Source organism: Bos mutus, chromosome 22 (genome assembly GCF_027580195.1).
Source record: "Bos mutus isolate GX-2022 chromosome 22, NWIPB_WYAK_1.1, whole genome shotgun sequence".
NCBI classification, from domain to species: Eukaryota; Metazoa; Chordata; class Mammalia; order Artiodactyla; family Bovidae; genus Bos; species Bos mutus.
The window spans coordinates 32018920-32042372 of NC_091638.1; the positions used below are offsets into that span (position 1 = coordinate 32018920).

At 38.4% G+C, this 23453-nt stretch overlaps 1 protein-coding gene across 5 annotated transcripts in view; it reads right to left on the bottom strand.

Annotated features, from left to right (window-relative positions):
• The window catches only part of MITF (melanocyte inducing transcription factor), a 228601-nt gene that overhangs the window by 141521 nt on the left and 63627 nt on the right, over nucleotides 1-23453 (bottom strand). The window lies entirely within an intron of this gene.

Here is a 23453-nt window from a genome sequence, read left to right on the forward strand (position 1 = left end):
GAAACACTAGTCATGATGCTCATTACAAATAAGGAGACAGGCTTAAGGATGTAAATAACTTGACTAGGATCAAAGTTAGTATGTTTGTCTAATTTCAAGCTTTTGCCCTAAACCTCACACTTCTCTATCTTCTAATGTCAAAACATTAAAAAATAATAATGAAGACAAATGTTCATACTTGTAAATGCCCCAAACTAAAAAACTCCCTAAATGCCCATCAACAGGAGAATGGGTAAATCCCCCCCAAAAAAATGTATTTGAAGGAATACCATATAATCATGAAAAAACCAACTCTACCCACAGGAGCCCAGATGAATTTCTCAAACATAACCATGATGAATAAAGGCCAGGCACAGGCAAGTGCCTAAATATGACTGAATCCATTTCTATAAAGCACAAAACTGGCAAAGTTAATCTATGCAGTTATGAATCAGGGTGGTAGCTACTGTAGGGTGGGGTGATGACTAAAGAGTACAGGAAGGGAGCATCAAGTGCAGATATCACCTGATTAATTGATCTGAGAGCTGGATAACAGGAGTTCAATTTACCAAAAAAAAGCCATCATTCTATACATTTAAAGTAAGTATGCTTTTCTCTACATACATTACACTTCAATAAAATACTTTTTATCAAAAGAAGATGCACCTCCTTAAGGCATTTTCTACTTTATCCTTTTAATGTATTTAGACTCAAATATTCTTTAATAAAGCACTCTATATTTTCCCATGCTTTAGAAATCTTAAGTACAAATATAAGAAAATAAATCATTTGAAGAATGATATAATACCATCTATAGCAACATGGATGAAGCTAGAGATTATCATATTAAGTGAAATAAATCAGACAAATATCACATATCACTTAGATGCAGAATCTAAAAATAAATGCTACACATGAATTTATTTACAAAAAAGGAATAGACTCACAGACACAGAAAACAAACAGATGGTTACCAAAGGGAATAGAGGAGGGAGAGGAGAAGATAAATCCGGAATGTAGGATTAACATACACACACTACTGTATATATGAAACAGATAAACAACAAGCACCTACTATATAGCACAGGGAACTATATTCAGTATTTTACTAACCCATTAGTGGAAAATAACCTGAATGTATATGTATGTGTGTGTATATATATATATATATATATATATATATATATATATATATATAAAACTGAATCACTTTGCAGTACACTTGAAATGAATGCAACATTGTAAATTAACTGTACTTCAATTATAAAGTAATTATAAAAAAGAAAAATCATTAGAGATTTGAACGTAAATAAATTGGAGTTGGGGGGAAACAACTGACTAGAAGTTAAAGAAAAATCTGTCTTGGTGTATTCCCCTGCTGTCTCAGTGCACACTCTTGAGAGGAAGGCATTTAACCTCACCAGTGATCAGCTTCCTCATCCAAAAATGGACGAAATCCCAATAACCTTCAATGGCACCTCATTCTAGTCCTCTTTTTTTTTTTTCCTGAACTCTACTCTTGCTCGTATCACACTGATGCAGCATTCACACAGAAAACGGGAACCGCTTGCAACCCTATCACATGATACAAGGGTAGAAGGAAGCAGACTTGACACATACATTTAATCAACCTCTGATTATCCATGTAGATATTACAGCCCTGCAGACACTCCCCAGGAACTGAATTAAACCACTCACCACTGGGTCCCACAGCAGCTTTGTTCACATATCCTGAAGCTCCCACACAAAGCAGAATGGTCAGTAGGTCCATCAAAGCCTTGCGTGGATTTTTAACTCTAGGATCATCAGCACCCTACGGTCCACAGGGTCGCAAAGAGTTGGACACCACTGAGCACGCATGCAGGCACACACATTGGCACCACCAGCCTCCACTTTTACCACAGATACTTGCAGACTTTCAGTTTTTCCTAAGATTTGGCCATTCAGTCAGAAGAACACAGAGAAATTAACAATTGCTTATAACATTCAGATTTCATGCTCCTTTGTACAAATTCATTAGATTCTCCTACCTACCTGCTTCATGCAGTACAAGAACGAAACCTAATTCTGATGAACACTGTATTAGCCAGGATCCAATCAGGAGACAGAAACCAGAAAAATTTGAATGAAGAAAGGAATTATTAACTATCACAGAGAATTAGCTAATAAGAAGTAAACTCTAATATAGGAATAGCAGACATAAGGAGCTGCCACGACCCTTAGGGCTCAGGGTCCTCCTCCCCAGGGCTGAGATCCAGGAGCTCTCTGCATGGGAGGGAATTCACTGTGTCCTACACTTACAGAACTTACTGGACTCCATCCTCTGGAGTCCCTGGGAAGGCTATTCACAGAGAGGTGGCCCACCAGAGACACTGGTGAGCAGACACACCTGCTGCAGAAAGGAAAACTCCTTCCCCTTGCAACGTCTCTCCAGCGCCCTCTCCTGACAAAGCTTAACATCATGCCAACTGGCAAAAGAAAAACATCTAGAGTCCAGAACCATTTTCACACAGCAGGCAATAAAGGGTGAAAGTCGACCTCATAGACAATAAACTGATAACCAGAACACATCCTATAGCAAGCAATTGCAGTAAGTTCTAATAACCCAACACGCTCCATGCAAGCCACAGGTGCCAACTTCATCCTGTAAGAACTGCCACACTGAGGAAACCCGAAGGGTAAGAGACACGTGTACCCCAATGTTCATCGCAGCACTGTTTATAATAGCCAGGACATAGACGCAACCTAGATGTCCATCAGCAGATGAATGGATAAGAAAGCTGTGGTACATATACACAATGGAGTATTACTCAGCCATTGAAAAGAATACATTTGAATCAGTTCTAATGAGGTGGATGAAACTGGAGCCTATTATACAGAGTGAAGTAAGCCAGAAAGAAAAACACCAATACAGTATACTAACGCATATATATGGAATTTAGAAAGATGGTAACAATAACCCTGTGTACGAGACAGCAAAAGAGACACTGATGTATAGATCAGTCTTATGGACTCTGTGGGAGAGGGAGAGGGAGGGATGATTTGGGAGAATGGCATTGAAACATGTATAATATCATGTATGAAACGAGTCGCCAGTCCAGGTTTAATGCACGATACTGGATGCTTGGGGCTGGTGCACTGGGACAACCCAGAGGGAGGGTATGGGGAGGCAGGAGGGAGGAGGGTTCAGGATGGGGAACACAGGTATACCTGTGGCAGATTCATTTCGATATTTGGCAAAACTAATACAATATTGTAAAGTTTAAAAATAAAATAAATTAAAAAAAAAAAAAAAGAACTGCCCTGGCTAAAGGTGACAAAACTGATGTGGAGGAAGGAAAATTCTTTGTCAAGAGGCAAACAAATCTGACAACAGCAGGATAACAGAACTACTTCCACATCAGGTGCAGGGTTCTTGTCTCCTGGGATACATCTAAACTGTCCTTTTTTTTTCTTTTTTACTGTATACTGAGCTTGTCTCAAATCATTTTTTAGATAGTCCTTAGCCTGGCACAGATTTGATAATACCAGTCTTCTGACAAATGATGACAGACTGTGAATATCAAATCACTCACTGAGCCATAAATAATGTTGCTCATATTTTTGACCTTTGCTTAGCCATTCACACGAACGTGGTAACTGTTCTGTAATACGATAATTTCAGGCCTGTGTTTGTGTGTCACTCATGGCCTTTTGTCCAAGCTCTGGTCATTTTGCCAACCAAAATGCAAAGCTGGAGTGCATCTCTGGAACTAGAAAAAAAATCATACTCATATCCTCAGAGCACAGGATTAATGATCAGTAGTATCACGAATGATTCCAACCACAGGAAAGATTCAAAATAAAGGAAATGAGCAAACACGGGCCAATAACTCACTTTGGTACAGATCACAACATGCAGGCTTTTGAGAGAACATCAGATCTGGAGAAAGACCCTGATGCTAACAGAAATAAAATAATCATAATCCATATTTCCAGAAGAGGGGGGTAAAAAAGCATGTAAGACTAAGGTTCAAAACAGAACTGTATGGAGCATACCAGCAACTAACCTTAAGTAGGAGGGTGTAGAAAAGCTGACTGAAAAAGTAGAATGAAAATAAATATTCCCTGTGAACATCAACCTAATTTAGGACTCAATAAGCCTGAGCTGAATAATCAATTTCAATTGGGGCAAAAAGAGCCTTTGGAAAAGAAATAAAACAGACTAGTAAGGAAATCACAGGGACAAGCAAAGAATGTTTTATCTTGGTGGGTGGGGGGTGAATTCAAAATCTGGGAAATAACAGAAATAACTTAGTCACCGTTTTGCAGCACAGTCTGGGGAAGGAAAAACAGAGGCTGAGACACATGGGAACTGCTCTGTTGCTCTCTACCTCACTTAGCTGTTTTCTCTTCCTGGGATTCAGTTGTCCAGTTTCTAATTTCCATTAGATTTGGTTAGGTTTGGTCTTTTTTTCTCCATAGGAAGGTAAGCTCTGTGAAGGTAGAAATGTCTCTTTTTTTAAACTTTATTTCCCCAGTATCTAGGACAGTGCTAGGAATGGAACAAATACTCAAGAAATATGTTGGGTGAACTCACAAAACCCAAGAAAGGAATTTTTATATTGGGTTTTGATTGATTATATATATATATATATATATATATTTGATTGATTATTATATATCCAGTATCAAGTGTTACAGAGTAAACACATTCTAAACTAGGGTCACTAGTAATTTTAGGCTTCGTATTGCATGTTTTTTTGTTTTGTTTTACCTTCAGTGGTTGAGAACAAGTATTCACTGTGAAAACCATTCTTAGTTCCATAGCTAATACAAACACACATACACGATCAAAGCAATCTGGCTTGTACTTCTGCTTTCATGGATACGTGTTTTTTGTTTTTTTTTTTTCGATCCCATGGACTGTAACCTACCAGGCTCCTCTGTCCATGGGATTTTCCAGGCAATAGTACTGGAGTGGATTGCCATTTCCTTCTCCAGGGGATCTTCCCGACCCAGGGATCGAACCCAGGTCTCCCGCATTGTAGACAGATGCTTTACCATCTGAGCCACCAGGGAAGTCCTGGATATGTTTTTTTTTTTTCTTTCCTAGTCTAAATAGAGAATTCAGGAGCTAATATTAGTCTTGCTGCTACCTATTTACACTTTTTTCTAATTTTTTCAATCTAATTTGATCCTGTTGAAGGAAAACAATAAATTCAAGGGCCTGAAAAAATAAAATGCAAAGTGAGCAAGTTCAGGACAGCAAGAGAGAAGCCACCTTAAGTCCAAGTGTATGGTTCCTGCTGTCTCTCCTTGTTTCCCATACGTCCTACCCCCGAGATTTTAAGTTTCAGCAACCTCATTAATTTGTCAAGCTTTATGACTCAAGCTTAGGGGGTGGGGGAGAGGGCAGTGACCCATGAAACAAAGACTTCAATGTCTCCAGAAGCTGAGAAAATTCCAGCATTGTCAGGGCAGATACTATTTATAATCCAGTTAAAGTGTACGCTCCTAAATGCATTTTCTACGGCGAATATCCGACCCACACTTCTGAATTCCTGGCTTCCTCAATGGTGAAGAAGGCAAGCAGCTAAAACTCTGAGGACTGAGAAGGGGGAAAAGTGAACTCCTCGCTCTTACTATTTTATAACATCCAGCATCATGTGACAGAATTAAAAGGTTCCTGTTTTTGACTCACCTTTGACAAGAAAGTGCCTCATTGCTATGAGCTTTGAGCTTAAGTTACTGGAAACATGTGGGGTTGGAAAATATCCTACAATGCACACTTTAGGAGAGAAAAAAAAAGTTATGGAAAACTCCATTTAACTTTTTTCCAGAAAAATGCACCCACATAGGAATAGATGCCAAGCTACCTTATTGAATGTGTATACATGTGGCCCCTCATCGTGCACATACTCTACGTTAACACTTCTCTATGGCTCAAGAGTAGGGCTCTTCGGAAAAGGGGGTATCTTGCCCTGCTGCTGTCCAAGGGGCGGGTGCTAGGCAGCCCGGCGTTGCTGCAGGGGCTCTGCAGTGATTGATGACGACGGACTCTGCAAGCCCTGCACATTACCTCCACTCCACTCATGGATCCCAACCAAATTAATTTTCTCCTGTGCCAATTCCATCACATCCCTTGGGTTTACAAAGAAGTTTTTACCAGGCCATCAGAACCCAAAAGGGAATGAACATTTTCGTCCTGGCAGGAACTTAAAATAGAGCTTAAAAATAAAACAATGGGAATGAATTTTTAGCTCTGCAAAGCTCTTAGTCTCTAGAAATTTCTTGTACAACTAAAAAAAAAAAAAATCCTACTCCTGCTTTTACTGCTCCATTTAAACTGCAAGTTATGAAGAAACTAATGTAGAAAGTCCAAGGTTTTCATTCCAGATCTGAACTGACATATATCAAACTAAACAGTCATGTCAAAGTATAAGTGGAACCAAGTTTCATGTACATCCCTAGTTAAGAGTCTAGCCCAAACAGTACTGCCAAACAGAAATATAAAGTGAGCCACATACATAAATTAAAATTTTCTAGTCACCATATTTTTTAAAAAATGAAGCAGATGAAATTAATTTTATCTTATTTCACCTAGTGTACCCCAAAGAGTATTTCAACATCAATTAAAAATATAAATTATTACTGTGATATTTTACATGTTTTTATGTTTTTGTTTACAAAAACAGGTGTGAATTTTATACTCGGAGAACACCTCAGCTTGAAATAGTCACATGTCAAGTGCTCAAGAGTCATGTGTGGCCTGGGCTACCATATTGGACAACAGAGCTCTAAAGGCTTCTCTTATGTTTCATTAAGTTCACTCTTCCAATCCAGAAAGTTCTAATTGCAACAACAAAGCTATCATTGGCAGGAGAAGATATTCTGAGCAGTGTTTCAACTTCTTGGACAAGTTCACACGTGGGCTTCACTCTGACACGTCCACACTTGGGGCCATCTGTTACAATGGAACGATGCCCACGAGAAAGAGGTTACCAGCTTCTAGAATCAGACATGCAACCACAGCAAGAAGATTCTCCTAGCTTAAGCAAGTTCCAAATCCTGAACTTCTGAACTTCATTTTTCCTAGGTGCTGCATCTGGACATTTAGCAGGGCTTAAATTAGTACCATTTTTGAGATACTGTCTTTGAAAGAGAGGAGGGGAAAAAAAAAAAAACAAAACAGGCTGAATCTTTTTAGGATGGGTCTTTGAAGAAGAAGGTTAAAGGAAACACAAGCTAACATTGGAAGAGGCACTGTGCCCTTCATATGCCATTTTTTTAAAAAAACAAATCAAGGCTTAAAAAGTCCCTTCGGTATGAACTGTTTATTCCCATCATACCTTCAACTGAACAACGGTAGTCACATTTCTGAAAACACTGCAGTCTTCTGATGTACATATGTATATATCTACTTCTTCTTGAAGGTGAATCTTACTGAAATTTTAATCTATTAATATCACAGGATTAGAAACACAAAGCTGATGAATGCTGATTTTCATTTGAAACACTCACTCTTCTTTGATTTTTTTTTCCAAACCATGTGCTAGTTGTTAGAAAATTTTAAAATCAATTTTTAAAAGAAAATTAACCTATTTTAATGCCCACAGATTCTAATATTACTTCTCTGACTTTAAAATATACCTTTGACTCCAAATGCTCTTAATATTTTATGAAAATAGTCATAAAATATTCACAAATACTTTATTAAAATGCAGTATTTTCCATTAAAGAACTTAAATATCTAGTGAGAATAAGAAAGCCAAAAGCTCAAACTGTACTTCATTGATGTATTCACTCAACAAATATTTATTTAGTGGCTACGTTACACCCGACACTACATACATACTACACAGGTGCTGGAAAAGGAAAACAAACATGGTCTCTCCTTAGTGGAGCTTAAAATCTAAGCTGGAAGATGAATAAGTAAGTAATAACAGTCAGAATGGGAGCATTAATATTGGGGAATTATAGAAAGCAGAGAGATAAGGAGAAAGAGAGAGACGGAAGGACGGAGGGAGGGAGGCAAGAAATTAAAGACGATAGACAGATAGATAGCAGATAGATGTGTGTGCATGCTCAATCGCTAAGTCGTGTCTGACTCTTTGCAACCCCATAGACTGTAACCCACCAGGATCCTCTGTCCATGGGATTCTCCAGGCAAGAATACTGGAATGGGTTGCCACACCCTCTTCCAGGGGATCGTCCCGACCCAGGAATCAAACCTGCATCTCCTGAGTCTCCTGAATTGCAGGCACATTCTTTACCATTGAGCCATCAGGGAAACCCAAATGGACAGATACATAGGTACATACACACATACATACATAAAGACTTGAGGCATGTATAAGGGAGTCAGCCAAAAAAAAAAAACTGAGAGAAACAGAGAGGGAGTTACAGATGAAGGGGGAAATTAAGTGGAAACACCTAGAGTGAAAGCCAGGGAATGAACAGGAAATCTAAGAGGTAACAAAAAAAAGAAGAAGAAAAAAAAAAAAAAAAAAAAAGCAAAAGGTGGCTGGATGGCAAAAAAAAAAAGTAGATGATGTTTAGGAGAAGCAATGGAGTTAGATGGAGAAGGGAATGGCAACCCACTCCAGTATTCTTGCCTGGAGAATTCCATGGACAGAGAAGCCTGGCAGGCTACAGTCCATGGGGTTGCAAAGAGTCAGACATGACTGAAGCACACAGGAACTCATGGAGTTGGGGGGCTTCATACGTCCCTTTAAGTTGCACAGACTATGTCCTAGCAGTGAGACACCAACTCGGAGTCTGAAGATTCAGACAGCTCAGAGGAGAGGAGATTAGATGGAGCACATGGACTGGCCCAGGCCTGAGTCCCTGCACTCCGATATCCAAAATTCACACTGAGGTAGACCTACCTAACAAACGGTATTCTAACAATAACTTCCACAAATATATATACAGATGGAGCAATATTTCTGGCCTCAAAGCCTAACCTTATATTCTGCAATTGTCCCATAGTAAGACAATATCTAATTTTGTAATCATATTCCCGGAAACATTCCCCAAAGTCTTGATAAAACATGAACTAAGACACTGAAGCAGAATTTTAGTTCCAACTTGAACATTGTTGTTATTATATTTGTTTTTAAGATAAGTATTGAACAAAGACTGTAACAAATTCCAGTGTAAGCACCATTCAGATCTTTAGATGTTATTCCAATATCTGATTTGATTCTTGTCAGAAACAAAGCATCAAGGATTCAATTCAAGGCTTTTTTCTACCCCTGTTCTCCCTCACACCCATTTCTCTCCTTAGAAAGAAAGTGCTTTCTTGAAACTGTTTTTTTTTTTCAGCATTTTCATGCACGCACACACACACACACACACACACACTCAAACACACACATACTCACACACACACACAAACCCACATTCATTATAAATACATGGCAATGTTCTGCCCATATTTTAAAACTTGACCTAAGTGAGACCTATCTTACCCATCATACTGCACTTCGTGTGTTTAATTCTATCGTTTTTTAAACAAGCATGTCAAGATTATGTGAAGGGGTAAGACAGGTTTTTAAAATTATGAATCATATCAGCTGTACCAAATGAAGACAAATATAATAAACACACCTTATCACACAGCCTAAGAAATAAAACCTTAAAGATATAATCAGGTTAAAAAAAAGATGTAATCAGATTAATTCTCAAAGCCATTTTGCAGAGTCTTCAGGCATTCTGCATCCCTATATGAGTAGTTTCAGAACAAGCATCAACTCATGTGACTACCACAGCTAGAAATCATTAATGCATTTTTCTGTAACTTCTCTGACAGTTCTGCAAGCAGAGGGATGGAAAACGTCCATGTTCTCCTTGATCCTATCACACTTCAGGGACAATTAACTGCCACAAGAAACTCAGTACCTCGACTTTCTAACCTAATAACATTTTCTTCCCATGTAACACCCTCACTTAATGGCGCAAATACAGCCGAATCCCACTACCATCACTATAATCACCGTCGTAGAATGAGCTTTAACATGTGTCAGGAGCTATGCTAAGCATTTTACTTATACTACCAAAAATAATGCTCATAAAACCCTGTGACTTAGATATGACTATGTCTATTCTGCAGATAAGGCAACCAAGTCAGAGAGATGTTAACAAGTTGCCAAAGATCAAAAGATAGTAAAAGCTGGAGACTAAATTTGACATCTACATCAACTCCTGATCTTAACTATTACATAAAAACTACATTAGAAAAAAGTTCATTTTCAATCATGCAGAGGAACTAGTACTACATTATCTCTCCCATTGTAATTAACTAGAAAATTAGACAAAATATATGAAACAACAGTTTTCAGTCATTAAACAGTAAGCAATTTGGGACTGTGATTACTGAAGGAAGAGGAAAAAATGAGATGAGCAATATAACCACCTAAGAGTTCTACCTAGAAGTACTTTCCAGACTGTGAGACAGAGAGGGGCAGCCTAGGCAGAGCAGAGCCTCGGTGAGCTGAGAAGGAAAGTTTGGAATTTGGGGAGAATGAGGTAGAATATGTAGGACAGAGTAAAGGAAAGGAAGGAGCTATGCAATAATAATAATAAGCCTAGAAAATGTCCTTATAGATCTCCTTGAGTCTTTAGTTAATACACAAATGCAGAGAGTCAAACTCTGTAGGGCTGAGCAAAGACTAGCTACCAAAATATGACTACAAGGAAAAAAACATCTACTGGGAAGCTATAAGCAAAACAGCTTTCAGAGCTCACAAAGGACTGGGAAACAATCAAGATCCAACCTGCCTGAGCGGAAAAACTTCATTCAACACCTGCTTTATTCAGCAGAGACTTCATTCTGGAGAATAAACAAGGCCTACAGGAAGACTACGCAAGATCCAGTCTCACAAAAAAATTAAAACAACATCAAAAGAATCAAGCTGATCCTTGAGTAAATTAAGGTGACAAAATCCAGAGATACAAAAGTGTAATACTCACAATGGCTATCATCAAATAAAATATTACTAGACCTGTGGGCAGGAGAGACTTAACTCAGCAGGCCTGGGTTGCTCAAACCCTGCACGTTTCAAAGGCAGGTCTGTCTGCTGGACTGACTTTCACTGGGTTCTAAGAGATAACCTCTGAGCCCTTGGCACAGTATGCTTAATAAGAGTGTTTCTGTATGTCATGAGAAATGCTGGGCTGTATGAAGCACAAGCTGGAATCAAGATTGCACGCAGAAATGTCAATAACCTCAGATATGCAGATGACACCACCCTTATGGCAGAAAGTGAAGAACTAAAGAGCCTCTTGATGAAAGTGAAAGAGGACAGATAAAAAGTTGGTTTAAAGCTCAACATTGAGAAAACTAAGATCATGGCATCCAGTCCCATCACTTCATGGCAAATAGATGGGGAGACAGTGGAAACAGTGATAGACTTTATTTTGGGGGGCTCCAAAATTGCTGCAGATCATGATTGCAGCCATGAAATTAAAAGACACTTACTCCTTGGAAGGAAAGTTATGACCAACCTAGACAGCATATTAAAAAGCAGAGACATTACTTTGCCAACAAAAGTCCATCTAGTCAAGGCTATGGTTTTTCCAGTAGTCATGTATGGATATGAGAGTTGGACCATAAAGAAAGCTGAGTGCTGAAGAACTGATGCTTTTGAACTGTGGTGTTGGAGAAGACTCTTGAGAGTCCCTTGGACTGCAAGGAGACCCAACCAGTCCATCCTAAAGGAGATCAATCCTGAGTGTTCATTGGAATGACTGATGCTAAAGCTGAAACTCCAATACTTTGGCCACCTGACACGAAGAACTGACTCATTTGAAAAGACCCTGATGCTGGGAAAGATTGAGGGCAGGAGGAGAAGGGGACAACAGAGGATGAGATGGCTAGATGGCATCATCAACTCAACAAACATGAGTTTGAGTAAACTCCAGGAGTTGGTGATGGACAGGAAGGCCTGGCGTGCTGCAGTCCATAGGGTTGCAAAGAGTAGGACACAACTGAGGGACTGAACTGAACTGAACTGAACTGTATGTCTGAGGTCTTGAGCCACACTGTCTTGGGATGATCACCTCTCTCTATGCCTGAGGCCATGGGCTATGCTATACAGTTTACCAGAAAACTTTACCCTAGAAAGAGGTTTCCTAACTTTTGTTACCTTTTCAAACTTTTTTTCCTAACTTTTGTGATTTAGGGTAAATACTTTTTTTGCTGGGGGGAGGGAGGAGGTGGAGCTTTGGGAGGAGCAGCGTAAAGTCAAAGCAACTGAGACCACAGGGGCACAACATGACCCCCCCAAAAATTCCAGTACACCGAGGCTCAGGTAAATATCTTCAGTTGGCAACACTTTGTAGGTGTTATTACATACTGTTGCTGGAAAATTAACTGAATCCCAATATGGGAAGGGACACCTGAAAGTATTGCACTTGTTTCCACACGAACCAGTAAGTTAATAGCTGGCACATTTGGATATAAAGATACCAACATTTTAGACTACAGAGAAAAGGGAAAAGACTTACTGAAAAAACCAGTGAATCAATACTTAAGTTATACTGTATAAAACATACCACAAGGCTGCTGCTGCTGCTAAGTCACTTCAGTCGTGTCTGACTCTGTACGACGCCATAGACAGCAGCCCACCAGGCTCCCCCATCCCTGGGATTCTCCAGGCAAGAACACTGGAGTGGGTTGCCATTTCCTTCAAAAGCATCACGCTGGGAAGATGATCAGAAGTCTACGGAGAACTGATTCTTTGAGAGGGAAATCAGCAAACTGCCCTGTTACAAAAAGATCTGACAAATGGTAGTTTTTTTTCCTGGTTTATAGGAGTCAATCATACACTATTTAACCCATGGACAGAAGGTTAAATGAAACAATACTCAGTCACAATATTGATAAGCATCTAATATCTTCCAGCAGCACTTGAATACTTAATAACCCTCCATCAAGTTACTGTAGTTAATGCGTCCTGAAAAAAGAACGAGTCAGCAATCCTCTTCCAGTGCCCTATTACAGAATTTTATCTATGATCCTTAAGTATTTTCACTTTTTGCCCATAACACTAACCAAAAAAAAGGCACCCTCTGAAAATAACTGATTTTCCACTACACTTCATTCTATAAACTTTAATCAACTTGCCAGAAAGTCTTTAAAAAGAAGTTGTGCATAGTCCATTCATACTTCAGTGGACATAATAAACTTAATACCTCTTAAAGAAATTTTAAATACTTGGCAGTGAGATAACTCCATAAAAGCTGCTAATGACTCAAGAAACTTGTGGTCCAATGTCAGATTCAGGAACAGCAGTTGGTGATCTTCCTTTTCTGCTAAAGCAACAGAAAACAATCTGGAATGCAAGGAAAAATGGCATAGGGAAAAAAATCTATCAAAAATCCTGATGTTGCTTCTGACATAAACTGAATTTATAAGTGGCTCCAAGAAAGGAATGATATTCATGCCCAAATATATTAGGAACTGTAACAGTACTTCCAGAAGGGAAAAATTATCACACTAAGTGTAAATATGTATATAAATGACAGTAAAGACTTCGTACACCTTCTACCTACTACCAACCCAATCATCCTTTTATTTTACTCTATCTTTCTTAATTACCCAACTGTGTCAATGAAAAGTTATCTTATAGAGTAATGAGGAAGGATGGGAAAATCCTGTCTGTGCCAGGCTAAGTATGTTCACTGCAGGGCCAATTTCCCTCAGTCATGAACTCTGGACACCCTTCCGATTCCAATCATAAACCTTTCCCACTGTCTGTCTGGCAAGCCCACTGAGTGGGAGACAACAAAACGATTTTAGGATGTGCCAACTGAGGATAAGAAGGAAACCAACAAGCTAAATCCTTCACACGCATGACCCAATCCTTACTCCTCAAAGAACCCAAAGAAAAACAGTAACTTTATCATTAACTCCTAATACACAGAATTGTTACCCATATTCACTACAGAAATTAATGGGGAAAAAAATGAACTGTACCTAAAAATGTGTATCAAAAAACCCTATCAGACAATTTAGGCAACAAAAATTTAGAAGTTCTAAGAATGAAATAATAACCAGCAAAAGAAAAATCAAGCTGTGAAAATAAAAAATTGACAAAAGGGAAGAAATAGTTTGCATGTGTACGTGCTCAGTCACTTCAGTTGTGTCCGACTCTACAATCCTATGGACTGCAGCCTGCCAGGCTCCTCTGTCCATGGGATTCTCCAGTGCATTGCCATGCCTACTGGAGACCCATATCTCCATGGAGTGGGTTGCCATGCCCTCTTCTAGGGGATCTTCCTTACTCAGGGATTGAACCCCCGTCTCTTATGTCTCTTCTATTGGCAGCTGGGTTCTTAACCACTACCACCACGTGGGAAGCCCAAGAAATAGTCTATTGAGAGTTAAATCAAATACCAAAAAGCTTGGTCCTTCAGGCATATTTTATAACTCAGCCTCTCTTCTGTCCTATCTCTTGTCTCTGAGAGCAAACATCTCAAAACTTGCTAGCCCCTCACTGACATGCCCCTTTACCTTTCAAAGCATTTCTGTAAGCGTAATCTAACTTTCATTACACCATGCCTATGAGACTGCACCATTCCCATTTTAGACCAACCCGCTAGTGTCAAGCACCTTGGATAAGGTCACGGAGCTATTTTGGGACAGAGCTCTACCTTACTCTAACTTACTATCCTCATTCTTTCCACAATATTGCACTATTTTGCTTATTCTCCTTACCCCATTTCTATTTTTATCCTTGCCCCATTTGTTTCTCCTAAGTTTCTACTAACCTAATGTTCTACTAGAAGCATATGGGGTTGCCAGGGACAGAAACCCACTGCGGGGAGTGCAAGGAAGGAGAAAGAATAAGGACACAGCAGGCCACATTACAGATACCCGAGGACAGCAATTTCACAGCTAGGTCCCTGGGGAGTGGAACTGGGATGAGGTCAAAGACAAAGTTCTCCTTGCCGTGTCTTTCGTGAGTCGTCTCACTACACTCTCAGGACATCTGTGCTTCACTGCACACACCCACCCCAGTTAGTCTCACTTGACACCGTCAGCCTCAGTCCACACACGGCCCCTGGTAATCACCAAGTTCGCCTACCCCTTCCTCATCTTTCCATGCTTCACAGACTGTAATAATATTCGTATCTTTACTCAAACTCTCTCAAGAGTGAGTTAGCTGTCTCTCCATCAGATGATGGCCCGGCTGACTTTGGTTGGGTGTCCACCACTGGCTTGATTAGCTATGGGAAAGGGAAAGAACAATATGGCAGGCCAGGAAACCATTCTGGCAACAGGTAGTTCATAGACTGGGGCATTAAAGTACTACATTATAACAATTGTTGAATGATAGTACAGACATTTAACCAAATTCCTCATTTTAAAGATGAGGATACAGAGGTCTGCATGGTAAAGTGACTCACCTAAGGCCACAGAGATGCACCATGGCAGTCATGCCTACGGTCCACATATCTGATTCTTTGAAGCCGCATACTTTACTCTGAAACCTATCATCAAAACTGGTCAATCCATAGTTAATGACAGAGCTCTTGCTCACATCAAGCTAAATATCCTGATAAGTCAATAGCAAATCTATCATTAACCACAATGTATAAATACTCATGAAATATACCTACCTTTAAAGCAGTACACTTCAACCACAGCTTCCCAGTAAAATCATCTGAGGAGCTTCCTAAGAAATGCCAGTCCCCATGTCCCGCCCTAAACCAATTATATCAGAATCTCTGAGGGCAACCTCCTGACACTGGTTCTGTAGCTACTAAAAAGCTCCCCAGGTCAAACTAATATGCAGAGTTCAGCATCGCTGCTTTACAATCTTAAAATTAATGTGCAAATATATCTACAGAAATTCTTTAACATCTCTAATCCAAATTCAAAATCAGACAAATAGTAATTTAACAATATACTTTAGATCACAAGTTTTAGACAAAATTTGGTTATCAACAATTAGTTACCATGTAGTATTCATCTATATTCTTAACAAATATGAAGTAGATTATAAGCTCCATTGCCATTCTCTGTCATATCCCGTACAGCACTTTGCATTGTTGATGCTTAATAAATGATTGTTGATCATACAGATAAATGAGTGATCTTATTTATCTCTCATAGTGGCCCTCGAAGATGGGCATTATTATTTCCTTGTCACTAATGAGGATTTTTAAGCTAAGAAAGACTCTAATACAGTCAGAGTGATGCCAAAATCACATGTCTTTTCAGAGATTTAATCAACACTGATCTTTTGAGCAAACATCAAAACTGTTATTTCATACAGATGGCCAATAGGCATGTTAGAAAATGCAAACAAAACTATAATGAGGTTATCACTTCAAAATGGTCAGAATGACCATGATTAAAAACCTACAAATAATAAATGTGCTCAACCATAAAAAGAATGAAATGATGCATTTTCAACAACGTGGATGGACCTAGAGATTACCATACTAAGTGAAGTAAGTCAGAAAGAGAAAGACAAATACCATGTGATATCACTTAAATGTGGAATCTAAAGTACGATACAAATGAACATATGAATAAGGCAGAAACAAACTCACAGACATAGAAACCAAACTTATGGTTACCAAGAGGAAAGAAGGTGGGGGGGGGGGGGATAAATCAGGAGTTGGGGATTAGCAGATACAAATCACTATATATAAAATAGACAAACAAGGACATGATGTACAGTACAGAGAACTATATTCAATATCCTATCATACCATTATGGAAAAGAATATGAAAAATAATAGATATATGTATAACTGAATCACTTTGCTATATACCAGAAACTAATACAACATTGTAAATCAATTATATTTCGATAATTCTTTTTAAAAAACTGATACATTAAAAAAGTCATTTTGAATACTAGCTCTATTATTTAATTTCAAAATCTGAGCATACTGCCACCAAATAAATCTTTCGACTGTCCAAATTCACACTGGACAGTAATCCAGGAACTCCACTTATGGCAAGCATAGTTTAAACTCAAGCCATGTATCTAACTCAGTGTGTAAAGTTTTAAGAATTGAATGGAAAAAATTAACCATGTTTAATCTAAAATATGACTCAAGGCTTAGTAAAAGAATAAGTTGGTGAGTAGTAGTCAATAATTTAGTAGTCACCTAAATTATTCCTCCTGCTGCTGCTGCTAAGTCGCTTTAGTCGTGTCCAACTCTGCGTGACCCCATAGACGGCAGCCCACCAGGCTCCCCGGTCCCTGGGATTCTCCAGGTGAGAACACTGGAGTAGGTTGCCACACTTTTAACTTTTATTAAAAGTTAAAAAAAACTTTTAATAGAAACTGGATCTCTTGCATAAGATGGAGCAAAATCTCATAATTTGCTGACACTGAAGAGCTAAAAACTAAAGAAGAGAAACCCATGCAAAAGAACCTGTGCTTCTTCTTAAGTAATTGAAACAATATTTTTGTTTCAATATCAAACCCTGCAAGAAGCTATAAAAATCTGGACTAAGCTTTTGAAAAACAACATAAAATTCTCCTGGCTAGCCAACGCCAGGCTCAGGATGAAGGACCAAAGGTAAATGAAGCTGCTTAATATACTCAGCTCTAAAAATAAAAGAAAACCAAAAAGGAGGTGACAGTAGAAGAAATGGAAAATTCCTAACATATTTCCTCATCTCTAATCATTTGATTAAACAAATGAATGAATGATGCTATTTATCTCTCATAGTGGCCCTTTTAAGCAAAAAAAAAAAAAAAAAACTTTTAATAGAAACTGGATCTCTTGCATAAGATGGAGCAAAATCTCATAATTTGCTGACATTGAAGAGTTAAAAACTAAAGAAGAGAAACCCATGCAAGAACCTGTGCTTCTTCTTAACTAACTGAAACAATATTTTTGGAAGAATATTCAAGATACCATCTTAAAAATTTCAGAATGTTTCTTATATTAATATTATTGCTGATTTTGCCAGTACAGTATCTGAACTAAGATTTTGTAAGATGGCCCCAGAAACTGGCTTGGTTCTGCTGTTGCTAAAAAAATATGCCCACATATCAGCAATAAAGGCAGAATGAATGAGACATAATCCAGAGTGTACAAAAGAGCAAACTGCTACTAACAACTACTATTTTGTCATCAGGCAAATACATAAATAATGACTTGAGCCTGGTGTTATGCCACGTGCAAAAGCAAAAGTCTTCCTCTACCCACAACATTATGTTCTACAGAGAAAGATATACTTAGTTCCCTGGTATTTATACACATTCACGTGACCCTGTGGGTTTTTATTTTTAATTCATAGGCTCTGTTACATCACACTTTAACATGAGCAACAGCCTTGTAAAAGAACCACGTGATAAACCAGTTGGGTCCAGTGTCTAATCAGATCCAGCACCCTGATCACAGATGAAGCATCTGGGCATCCTTACTTTAACCCCTTCAATGCACCAGGGTATTATTTAGAAAATTATTGTTCTAGTACCCTAAATGATACCTTAGTCATGCTGCCCTACAGGCTAATTGAAGAGAGATCAGGATAAGAAGTCAATGACACAGCAATACTGGTTGGGATCATTCTATAGCTCAAGTACAGTAAGGAACTGTACTACTCTACACACAGCTCATTCCACCACACACTCAGAGTATACTGATGATGCCAAATAATTAAGATATTTTCTGAGTCTCTGACTTCTCAGGAACTATCTCCAGTCACTTCTCAGAAGTCGGTGAAGCTAGCTCTTTCTGCTCTGTGGTTTCTGTTCAGTGCTGCTGATTTTAATTTATAAAACAGGCTGAGTGGACACAAGAGAACTGTGTATCATCACAGGTGGGCACAAAACAATTCCAAATACCCCTCAGCGCCCATAAGACTCTGTTTCCAGGTCCTTTTGAGTTTTGCTCCTAGATACCTCTCAGATTCACTTTAAAGTCCCCATTACCTCTCAGCTGGACTAACACAGAAACTATCTCACCACTGTCTCCAGATTTTCCTCTTGCCCCTAGCCCTGCTTTACCCCGGCAATCCCTGCTCAACCTCTTCTTCACACTGCAGCCCAAAGGATCTTTTCAAAATCCAAACCTGATCATATGATCCTTCTACCTACTTGACCCCATCCCCCATTTTAAATTCTATAACAGCTTTCCATTTTGGTTGGGGTAAAGATCTAAATCCTTCCAGGGCAATCAAGGCTCCAGGAGGTATGGCTTCTACCAAGCTTCCTAGCTTCATCCTGCACGTGCTCTACACGGAGGCCCATGCTTGCATCACTCCTGTCTTACTGTTCCTGGAACACACCACACTCCCTTCCCACCCTAAAGCTTCTTGCACATGCTTTTTCCTTCTGAAATAGTCTACCAGAACTCAGCATAAAATTTACCTCTTTAGGAAGGCCTTCCCTAACCCCATGACCAGGTCAAATTCCCTTACTCTATGGCCTTCTATAATTTTTTCACAACTATCAATTGGTACTTAATATCTGATTATTGGATTAATTTTCATCTTTTTCATTGATTACCAGCCGCATGAGGACAGAGATCATACCTGTGTCAACTAAGGTAACCCATTAGTCCCAATTTTCGTGGAATAGTCCCAGTTCTTGCTGCTGCAGAATAATTACTAAGTGTACCACCTTTGCCTTCCAAAAAACCCTATTATACTAAAACGTATATGGTTGTCTCAGTTATGATCATCACTGAATTCCCGGTAACTACTGCTACAACAGCTATATAAAGTAATCAATGAATACTGATTGAACTACTAATGAGTATAAAATCTAATGTAATCTTGACATATATCAAGAAAAAAAAGATCTACTAAGTAGCTTTCCAACATACCAAACTGCTAAACGGAGATAACTATCAAAGATATAGCCAAGTCTTAATAGCCTTTGGCATTGAGAATATTTTTGCTTAGTTACTAAACACACAATACTTCAGATCAACTCTAGAGAAGCACCATTGTGTTCATATTATTCCAAAATGGGTCACTGGAAGATCAACTGCTTTGATGAGGTCAGTATCTCAAAGTCTGTATAAAGAACACTTTGACCCAAATAAAGGTATCAAAGTGGGTTTTCTACCACAGAACTACAGTAAAAAAATGTTCTGCCTTAATTATTGCACTTAGTAAACGAAGGTGTTGCCTGTATATGTGTCACTGTAGGCAATCAAGACTCCTCACATTCAACCACAGTGAGGAAGAAATTAAATTACATCTCCATGATTAATTGGCTTTAACCAATATAAAAGGCCTTTGTTGAACAACCATCTTTGACAAGGGAAATGTAGAATTAAGCATAGAGCATGTAAATATCTGCTTTGGGCACTAGCCAGCATTTGATCATTAAATCCATCAAAGCAGTAATAGTTTAGGTGAACTATCTCCTGACTATAGCTCTGAATTCCCCACTAATCAGACTGAAAGAAGTAAGAGATCCACAGACTGCCAAAGGCAATAAATAACATCCAAGCATTCCTCAGGTCTGAGGTATGTTATGTCATCCCTAACACAGCTCCAGAGAGCTACAGTGCACCACAGGAATTTTATATAAAAGAGAAGTCAGGCAATAAGACCACCAATCAACACACTGGGGGAAATCATATATGTTAAGAGAGAGAATCTGGCCCGGCTAGAAATAATTTTGGGAGGAGCTTCCTCAAGAAAAGGCAGGCCACTTCAATAGTTTTTCTCTACATCGAAAATTCTGAACAATCCATGTAGCCAAGATAAGAATCTTCAACAGAGAACAAGCCAGGGATGAATGTGTAAAACCCTCTTCAAAAGGAAGCAGGACATCAGAATTTCCCTGCATTACTCATTTTACTGGCTTGCATTTTTTTCCTGCCTTAATTACGCATAGAACCAATATAACAATAATTGTGGTTTTAATTACAAGTCCATAGGCTCACAGAATTTTAAAAGAGTTCCATCTTCAAACTCTCAGAGGTTTTTTATTTATACAAAGCTTCAGAGAGAAAAGCCTGAATTTTCTGCATATGAGTTCAAGGACCTACATATAAAGGTTCATTAAGTCTTATTGTTACATGCACAAATTTATAGCAAACTAAATATATTTCCTCAAGATAGAATCTTTAGCTTTAAATTACAAACTGCCTCTTGACCCTCAATGTTAAGAACATTTTATGATCAAATGAATTCAACATTAGAAAAAGAAAAAGCCTCTCAGTTAAAAATATAAAATCTAAATCCCTCAGTTTAAGAAAAAATGTTTAGTTCTACAAACAGATAATCTACACCCAAAATTTGCTTCTGCAAGGCAGTTTTTCACATAACTAGGTTATACTACATGAACTCATTCATCTGTAAGGGACTTACTGTACACTGAATACACTTAACATTCTTCTTGCCAACATAGCATGTACTGTCAGGTGGAAGAGATGACAGTACACAAGCTCATAAGTAAATGATGAAAATACATGGTCGCAGATATTCTTAATCACTTTGAAAGAAACCATCAGGAAGCTGTGATTTAGTACAGCATCAGGGAGTCAGGGAAAGGCCTCATTCTTCTTCCCTTCACCCCAGAAAAGGAGAATAAATTTGTAAATCATCAGAGTTCATGGGGACTATAGAGAGCTTCTTGTTCTTAGTTGAAGTGCTTTTAAAATACTAAGTCAGATCTTCAAAAATTATAGGTAAAATCATGAATATTTGGTAAAATATTACTTTAAAATTCTAGTTTCTAAACAAGAACAACAAAAAAAAAGATTCCAAATGGGGAAGAAATCCAGAGGATGTTACCTGTGTGGCAATAGAATGAATGATTTTTTTAGTTTGAACTGGTGAGCTAAGAAGGCAAAAGGAAATTATCAGGTCAGAAAAAGGTATAAGATAAAATTATGTCATTTTATAGACTCAGTTTCTTGGTAGCTTAAATGAAACAAGCTTGAGAAGTCGGAGAGTGATTCCGGTAACATCTGTCTCTACAATACACCCAGAAACTGGCAAGCTTTAATTGAAAACTAGATTTAAAATCACCAGGAGTACACGTGTACTGCAGCTGTGAGGCCTCCATGTATACCCCACTGTGCTTTCCCTGTTCTAATAAGTAGAACAAAGTTGCTTCACACGTTTTCAAATTCAAGGAATAAGATTTGCACAGTGAAGTCTTAGGACAACACCATGCCAAGACAGCCAACACCCCAGGGTCTTCCTTGGACTCAGGACTTCCTCCCCAAGGATAGTCTCTGTGCCTGGAGCCCCTGTGAGAGCTTTCAGGGGCTCTAGAAAAGCAGAAGAAAAAGAATTTGCAAGGAGACACATTATACGGCATTATACCAAATGAAAAACCTTGCTCTCATAGGCTGCAAGTGCAAACCACATTTTGAAACGATCAACTCTTAACTACACATGAGTATATAAACTTTTCAAAATTCCAGGTAAAAAATATACACAAAAATATCAAATGCTAATGTGTATTTTTTTATAAAGAGATTTAAACATTAAAAAAAAACACATACAACAACTTTTTCAATGTTAGACAATGGAAGAACCACAGAAGAAAAAAAAAGGTAAGTGGTAAATAATGGGGAAAGGTCTGAGGGGACTCAAAACAAAAAGGGGGGTTCGGGGGTGGGGGCTCAATCCCAAAAGTGTGCAGGGAGTTCAGAGAGATTAACTGTTGACATGAGGGGCAGGGGGAACAAACCAAACTGGCAAAAATTGATCAAGAAGCAAAATAAAATACCATAATCATGACAAATGGTAATGTATTTTTAGAACTCCAGAAAGATCGTAGAGTTGGCCGTCTCATAGTGAAGAATTAAGCCGTTCAGTGTGTGCACTTTTAAACTGTTTAAACAGCTCAGACTACACAGGAGTGACCAATGAAACTGCTCCGTGGTGCTGACTCAGTCCTTCCTTCTGGATAGGACAGGGTACTTCTGCCTCACAGACTCTTTCTTCTATATAAATTAGAACAGAAACAAACCAAAAAAAAAAAAAAATTACCCTAGCTCATCCATGATAAATATACACTTCTAAGAAGGGACTTCCCAGTATCCAGAAACTGTCTGCCTCTTCATCACTACGGGAAAATTTGTGGGTACTTTAAAAAAAAAAAAAAAATGAGCTATTCGGTCATGAAATTCTTAATAATAATAATGCAAGCAGTAATTCTTGCTTTTTCATGGGATAAAAGTACAAATTGTCAAGAATCAAGATTTGCTTGTTTGTTTGTTTTATTGAGGCTTTCAAGGGCTAAGTCAAAGATCTCTCTTGGTAAATGTCACATTGTACTTGAAAATATATGGGTTATTTTCATATATCTTTTGATACTGATTTCTAACATAATGCCACAGTATGAAAGAACAGACTCTGTATGATTTCAATACCTTTAGATCATGAAACTTTTGCACCTTGCTTTATTTTCCTGGATATGTTTCAATGTCTCCTCGTTTATAGTCTATGGGAATTTGAACAGAATTTGTACCCTGCTGCTGTGAAAAAACTGTATAAATCTTAATTATGTTGAACTGGTTCATAGTGCTCTTCAGGT